Consider the following 8,091-nt stretch of genomic DNA (forward strand, 5'->3'; position numbering starts at 1 on the left):
TAGATTGAGGTCTAACTTAGATTGGTGATTTTATGGAAACAGTTGCTTTGAATACATTGTCTCAGGTCTTGGACAACCCTGTGAGGTGGCTGTTATCACAATCATTGTACGGACAGGAAAACTGAGGCTTAGGGAGATCGGGTGACTGGCCTACTGCTGCACGGTTAGGAAGTTTGGAGCAGGCTGTGCTCTCTCCAGTACTCTGCAGTGTATAACACAAACACAGAAGGTGAGAATTTTTCCACCTCCCACCTGTGCTCATAATTTGACTCTTCCCACCTGAAAAGCCTCTCCCTCCATCTTTCTCTTATTGGATTCGTATTCTGCCTTTAGTATCTATTTGAGGACCTACTCCCTCTGCAAAGTTCCCCCTTCTATCTGAGGCTCCCATACATCTCTTTTCTTCTAGACCCCTGCAACAATCATGCTCCATTACTCATATGGCATGAAACCTAGGGACCCTTATAAAGTTAATTATCTTCGACATGCTGGCCCTGGTGCGGTTGCTCATAGACCTGAGAGCAGCACAAGGCCATGAGAGCCAGATAAACCTGTCTTCTTCTCCCAGTTCTACATGTTTGCTGCATTGGAAATACATGACCTAGAGAAAGTTTCTTACCCTCTCTGCACTTTAGTTTCCCTGCAGAATAATATTTCTTTCTTGAGATATATCTTATAACACTTGTGCCAGTGCTGAACAGATAGGTAGTGCTCCATACTTCTTAGCCTTGTACCCAATTCCATTCCCTAGATTGGACATTTCTGGAGGGCAAGAAACGTGCCTTCTGCTTTACAATCTCAGCAACTAACACAGTGCTCTGTAAGAGCAGGTATATAATTGGTAGGTAGGCAGTTATGACAGTGAAAGCCCTTCCCTGCCTACTGGGCCCCTCACTGTTAATCAAACTTTTCTCCTGTCTCTGTTCCTTCCTTTCTTTCTTTCTCAACTCAGACTCCTTTAAGCCTCCCTAAACTTGATCCTCTGGCAGGAACAGGTGCCACTGCATGCACACTCTAAGCCTTCCAAATCCACACTGTCATCTCAGGAGGAAAGTAACAGAACTAGTTCACTGCACACCCAACAGATGGTCAGTAAGGGGAAAACACTGACTAGAAGGGTCCGCTGGACTCCCCCACCCTAACTGGCACCTAGAGCCATATTTCATACACAAAATAATTTATTTGTTCAACTCTCATCCCCAAAGGGTGCCAGTAGCTCATTTCTGAAGATGGGAAAATGTTCCAACTTTATTACTTACCTGCTACTTCCTACTTGTCCTTTATCTACCTGCCTGCCTGCCTTCATCTCTGTGCTCAACTGAATACTGAGTTTGCTAAGTGCTAAGTCAGAGCTAGATGCTCTACCAAAAGCACAGGTGAGAGTGTGATGGGCACCCCAAGGCTGGTGAGAGGAAGGGGGGATGGAGTGCAAAGGGAAAGAAAAGACTGTGTTGACACTTCCTCGGCACTGCACTCGGCGCCTCGTGTGCAGTGTCTCCCAACCACCCACGTCAGGCAGGAGGCATTAGTGCTGAGGAAACAGAAGCTCACAACGGTGGAGCAACATGCCCTAGGCCATCTATCACAAGACACCACGTGTCCAACTGCCGAAGAGGGCATTTCTGCTGAGAAGCTGAAGTGGGCAGAGATGCTCATGTTGGGTATAAAGATCTCAGACGATCGCAAGTCCTAATAATCCTACTGGTTTCCACCTCTAGTACCAGTTTTCTCTTCCACGTTTAAGTTCCTCACCCACTCCCCAGTTTCAAGACCTTACTCACCATCTGACCTGGTTTGGCACCATCTATTTCTTTCTTCCTCAACACCACCCAGTCACATCTCCACAGCCTCTTGGCCATGAGTCATTTTAATAAAAGTGCAAACTATGCGATGAGCCATGACAGCAGTGTGCAACCCTAAACCCCAACAAGCATTCTTCTGTAACGAGGAAACAGGTGGGAGAAGAGAGTCCAGGGCCATGAGATGACAAGGCCAAAGGAGGGGGGAGACAGATGGCCTGCTGGAAATGCTTGCTCAAACCCCTGGAGCCTATGCTGTGTCTGGCCTTCGGCTGGAGGAACTGTGCCATGAACTTCTCTAGAAAAGTGCTATTTGGAAACCACTAGAGAACATTGGTTTAGGTAGTTTTCAGACTAGATCCTATGGGGAGGTGACTGCACAGCAAAGGAGAGGCTGAATGGACTTCCAGGCCTTCTAAGTGGCCCTCCACCCCTGCCAAGTTGTTCTTTTCTCCAAGGCACCAGGTGAGAGCTCTAACACAGGCTAAACTCCAGTCTCTACTTGGCCGGACAAACCATACCTTTGAGACTGCTCCTGCCCCACCAGACAGGGCAACTTTTCCTAATTTGCACAAAGTATAGAGTAGCATAGTGGTAGCTTTATCCTTTCCCTAAACATATACACACACAGAGTCATGTAAACACACCTGCAGACTCATACATACTAGCTCAAGTACATATGCCTAATGATACAAACACATATGTAGACAAATGTATACACTATATACAACACAAACACATACATACACACACAAACTCATATCATATACCACACACAAACGGACACAGAGACACACGAACTAAACCACAATGTAGTTCACAGAAATATATATGCAGCACAAATATAGTCACACAGAGATACAGACACGCACTCAAGCTACACAAATACATGTGCACTCAAATGCTCACACACACACATATATGCACACAGTCTCATACTCATTTATATATCACACAAATAAAGAGACAGACACACTGACAATAGACAAACACACAGGCACACAGATCACAGACACATACACACAAACATACTTATACACAGAGAGATAAATATACATGCACATAGATACACATAATACACCTTTTTTTTCTGTTGGAATCATTTTTATATTTAAATACAAAAATGAGCATTGGCTTTCTTTTCTCTTAGACACACACAGTTCTAACAGCCAAAATGTGCAGAGCGAGTAAGCCCCTGCTCGGTCCTCCAAGGAGCCCCTGCTGTGGTGTAAGCTGCCACCAGCCCTCCCTCTTTTCCAGCATACATAGAAGGTCAGAGTGGCTGCTTTTACACTGCAGCTGTAATGCATTTTGTGCTTCATATTGTGTGCATGTCAAAACAAAGCAGCCGTTAATGGTCAGGGACACATTTTTCCCACTGGCATCGGTTCCTACCCCACAATGAGATCCTGAGGAGATCTTTTGGTTGGGAGCAGTTTAGTGAAAGACGCAGATGGCCAGACCTGGAGTAACCAACCACGCTGCTGCACTGGGGATAGAAGTAGTAAGTCAGGATAGCTTGGAGGGCACAGCGCCAAGAGGGGAGTCTCTCCATGAGACAACATGGGGAAAATTCTTCCAACCAGGTTTAGACAGGTCAATGCGCCAAAGTTTTTTTAAAAATTAGCAGTTCAAACACTATTGATTTTCAAAATTTTCCACCAAGACAGGTCCGATACAGTAGTAACGATCTAGAGCTTTCCAGGAAATGAAGGTAGAGCCCCTGGCATTCCTCCTCACAGCCCTGTGTTAGGCCCTAGAAGTACGTGCGCTGCTGCAGTTGCTGCTGTTGCTCCGTTTGCAACTTCTCAGTCTCCCAGACAACAGGAAGAAGCAGGATCATGAAGGAGGTTGCCCCTGTCCACAAGGCTGCCCTGGAAAACCTGTATGTTTTTTCTGAGCCACAAAGACAGAGAGATCAAAAGTGGCTCTAGCTGCAGACGCGATCTTCTCTGGAAACATCTCTGGCAGACCCCAGAGTCTCTCCAACAGGGTCTTGTCTGGCTCCTCATTGTCCTCCTCTTCTAGCTTCTCCCCAGTCTTCTCAGAATCACCTTTCAGAAGCACTTTGTTTTGGGGACAGGGGAGTCCAGGACTGGCAGCAGCAGTGGTGGCAGCCATGGCTGTAGGGGGACCCATACCTATATCTTTAACCAGAACAGCTCTACCTTGTCAATTTTACATTACAAATTCTATTAAAACAGTTTTATTTAACAAATGGTCCACTATTGAAATAAATTAATTTTTTTGAAGCTTCATTTTTCATTTCTTAATTCCCGAATTGACTTCATACTCAAGTAGGATCAATCCATTTGGTGCAAAGATGGGCAGGAATTGTTCTAGCCTTATGATGTCCTGGTGAGAGGAGGGTAAGGGTATCTCCATGCTCTTATTTCTTGTAGAAATGCCGGAAAGAGCTTTGATTGACTCAGCTTTGATCAAGTGCCCATCCCTAAGAATGGGTCAGAAAGAGGTGAGCCTGACTGAACCAAAAGCATTGGATAGTGAGGTCAGGGATGATTTCCCCAAATAGACAGTAGACAGACAAGGAAATATATATTTCCTTCTGCCTCCTTCCAGAAAACTTAGTGCTAGACTCATAGGACAGGTTCTGTGCTGGAGGCTGGGGCTATAAGATTAAAGAAAAAAATCCCATTCTTTTCCTCTAGAAATCCACTAGGAGCTTAGTGATGAAGATGATATGTAAAATAAAAGTTTGATAAAATAAACTTTATCAAAAGACACTGTTAAACAAATAGGCAAGCCATAGAGTAGAGAGAAATGTTCATAAAACATATATCTGAAAAAAATTATAAAGAATGCCTACAATGCAAATAATAAATATGCCAACTTTTAAAAAATGGGCAAAAAGCTTGAACAGACACTTCATAAAAGAAGACACGTGAATGGACAATAAACCCATGAAATGATGCTCAACATCACTATTTATCAGAGAAATGCAAATTCAAACCAAAATGAGATGCCACCATATAGTGTCTAGAATGGCTGAAATTAAAAAGACAGACAACTTAACTGGAAATAATGTGGAGCAGCAGCCAATCCATGTACATTCCTACACTCCTGGCAGGAATGTAAAGTGGTACAACCACTTTACAACAGCTTATATCTATGCTGTGGCCCAGTAATTCACTCCTAGTTATTAACTCAAGAGAAATGGAAATACATGTTCACAAAAAAGATTTGAATGTAGATGTTAATAGAAGCTTTATTATTAATAGTCCAAAACTGGAAACAACCTAAATGTCTATGAACAAGAGAATGGATAAACAAACTATAGTATATTCATTCATACCACAGAATTTAGTCCTAAAAAAGGATAAAGTAATGACATACAAAGACATAAATGAATTTCATAGAAAGTATGTCAGGTGAGAGGAGATGGACATGAAACAGTATGTACTATATGACGGCATTTAGGTAAAGTTCTAAACTAACCCATTGTCAAAAAATTCATGATGAAAAAAAAATGGCCTGAATTTGCCCGGAGAGTGAGGTGTGAAAGGTAAGGGGAAGCCTGACTCTGAAAGGCCATGAGAAAACTTTCTGGAATGATAGAAATGTACAAAACCTTGATAGATGTGTGGGTCACATGAGCATATTCATGTGTTACTGTGCATTGCATTATATGTAAATTTTACATCAAATGAAACAAATTATTAAAATATAGACCTGGACAGGTATCTCATTTGGTTAGAGCATTGTTCTGATATGCCAAGGTTGTGGGTTTGAGCTCCAGTCAGGGCACATACAAGAAGCAATCAGTAAATGCATAAATAAGTGGAACAACACAATGATCTCTCCCTCTCTCTCTCTCTCTGTCCTCCTGTAAAATAAATAAATAAACTGTTTTAAATAAAAGAGTATTGAGTTGTGGTTGAGAGTGGTGGGAGGTGATGAGAAGAATCAGGAATGACAGATGTTAATAATTATTGAAGCCAATGATGGATACATAGAGGTTCATTAAACTATTCTTTGAGTTTTTAATCTGTTTGAAATTTCCCATTAAAAAAGTTTTTAAAAGCAAATAAATTCATATCTAAGAATATGATGAGTTCCATGAGAGGACCAGAAACTCAGTGATGTGATTCAACAAAACCTGGAACAATTAGCTGCCTGAGGAGGCAGAGGTGGGAGCAGGGATGAAAGTGGCATTCAAAAAAGAGAGGACATTTGATTTGGGACTCAAAGGCCAAGAAAATGAAAGCAATCGGAAATATCCAGAATAGATAGTAGGCAATTAGAGAACACTGTGGAGCTTTTAGTGACAGGACAGCAGAGAATTGCCAATGATATGTACTCTTTTGAAATAATGGAGCAGAGTGCTTAGGGCAAAGGAACTCAAGTCAGGTTATTGCAGTCAGAGCGTCCTTGGGAGCTCCAAGTCGCAACTCTTCTCTGAACTTCAGTTTTCTTACCTGTTAAGTTAGAGAATTCAACAAGCGTACACTAAGGTATCTTCAAATGCTTGAACGTTTTCTCCAGTGACAGTCTAGATGTGACAAGGCAAGGAATTAAATAAAAAGTCAGAATATCTCATCCCCCGAAACTTTCCTACTGCCTTATTTTGTGCATTCTAAGAAGACTATTTTAATTTAACATTTAACACACAGAAAACAGGGCATGCCTCCCAGTCGCCAGTGTCAGATGGCTGGTCTCGAGTGATGCTGTAGTTGCATTGCCTGCCTGGAGATACTGAGTTATTATTTCTGGGCAAAATGGCTAGACAACCTCAGTCATGGATGTTTTAGTCGACAAACCACCCATGTACCTTTGGAAGAACAAAGATGTGCCCTAGTTGTTGTCTGGAAAACTTCTACTTGTACCTTCTAATAGAGAAAACAAAACAAAACAAAATGAAACAGCAGCAGCATCAAAATTTGCAAATTGGTACCAGTCGCTTGATAGAACCTTCCCCAGACAGCAGTGTAGCTGCTCTTTTAAGAAATGCTGCACCCCTCAACTCTCTGGATGGCTCAGTTGATAATATTATGTAGAAAAACACATTAACATTTGACTCAAAAAGTGTTTCCAAAAGAATGAACCATTTTGAATGTGAAGTCTTAGTAATGCCTTAACCAACGCAGTGTATCCCAAGGAGACAGTCTGCTTAACAGAAAAGTGTGGAGTCAGAGACCCACTTCTAAGACTGAGTCTACAACCTAATAGTGGACAAAGAAGTAAATCTCACTTTTCCAATCTGCGAAATGGAAATAACTACACAAATAGGTTTTGTGAGGGCCAAACAAGATAAAAATATATATAAAATAAATCACCTGCTAAAGGACTTGGATGACTAAATGACGGCTGCTTTGCTTCTTCCCCTGTTCCCCTAGCCCCGAGCTCCTCCCGCTTCTCTACCAGCTCAGATCCTAAGATGGTTTTGACTGAGCCACGAATATTCAAAGGGGGCTCTTTCTGCAGATTACCCTGGCTTCGTTCTTTTCCCAGATTTATCTATTAGTAGTTGAACAGACCACAGAAACCTGTATTTTGCTTGCATTTTCCTTTTTTATACATACACAAAGGCAATTTGTGATTAAAAAATATATACTCATTTATCTATGGAAGTCTAAAAGAGATTTTGATTAAAAATATATCTAAATCATGTCTAATTATATCTACACATTCTTCTTAGTATTCATAAACTTTTAAAAAACTTGAAGTGTTAAGAAAGCCTTGTGTGTTAGCTTAACTGGCAATGCTTTTTCTAAGAGATATGTAAATAAGTAGTTCAGCTGGCGGATTCCTAACTTCCCTGAAATGTGGTAGTGAAACCTGATGCCTCCCCCAGCACTTTCTTCCCGTTTCTCTACCCTTTTTTGAAACTACAAGTAAGGTGTCATTCTGAGGGCTTTCTGTGTGTAAGAACAGTGCTAAGCCTTCATAAACATCCTCTCAGCTGATTGCACAATAACCTTACAGGAGACAACATTATCATACCCTTTTAGTGTTGAAGAGACTGAGAGATCTTACTTACCCAAGGTCACACAGTTCGCATCGCTTCCTTTCTGAAACCAGAGGAGAATTACAAAACAAACTTCTCCCGGCCCACATGAACTTCCTAGAATCCATCAGCGAACAACAATACGTCCTGAGTTAGGGAGGCGCTGCAACACTGTCTCCCATAGACTTCAAGGAAGGGTGGCTTCTGGCCGCAGCAAAAAAATCAGCTTCGGAATCAGAGAGAGCCACGTTTTAATCTCAAGTCTACCACTTACTGGTTGTATGATTTTGACCAAACTATTTAAGTTTTCAGACCCTTAGTTTCTTC

The 8,091-nt window shown here is 41.8% G+C and overlaps 1 pseudogene; it reads right to left on the reverse strand.

Annotated features, from left to right (window-relative positions):
* Window positions 1-3,296: 3,296 nt before the first annotated feature.
* On the reverse strand, window positions 3,297-7,884 carry LOC112314472 (mitochondrial import receptor subunit TOM22 homolog; annotated as a pseudogene).
* Window positions 7,885-8,091: the final 207 nt, after the last annotated feature.

Source organism: Desmodus rotundus, chromosome 3 (genome assembly GCF_022682495.2).
Source record: "Desmodus rotundus isolate HL8 chromosome 3, HLdesRot8A.1, whole genome shotgun sequence".
Classification (NCBI taxonomy): Eukaryota; Metazoa; Chordata; class Mammalia; order Chiroptera; family Phyllostomidae; genus Desmodus; species Desmodus rotundus.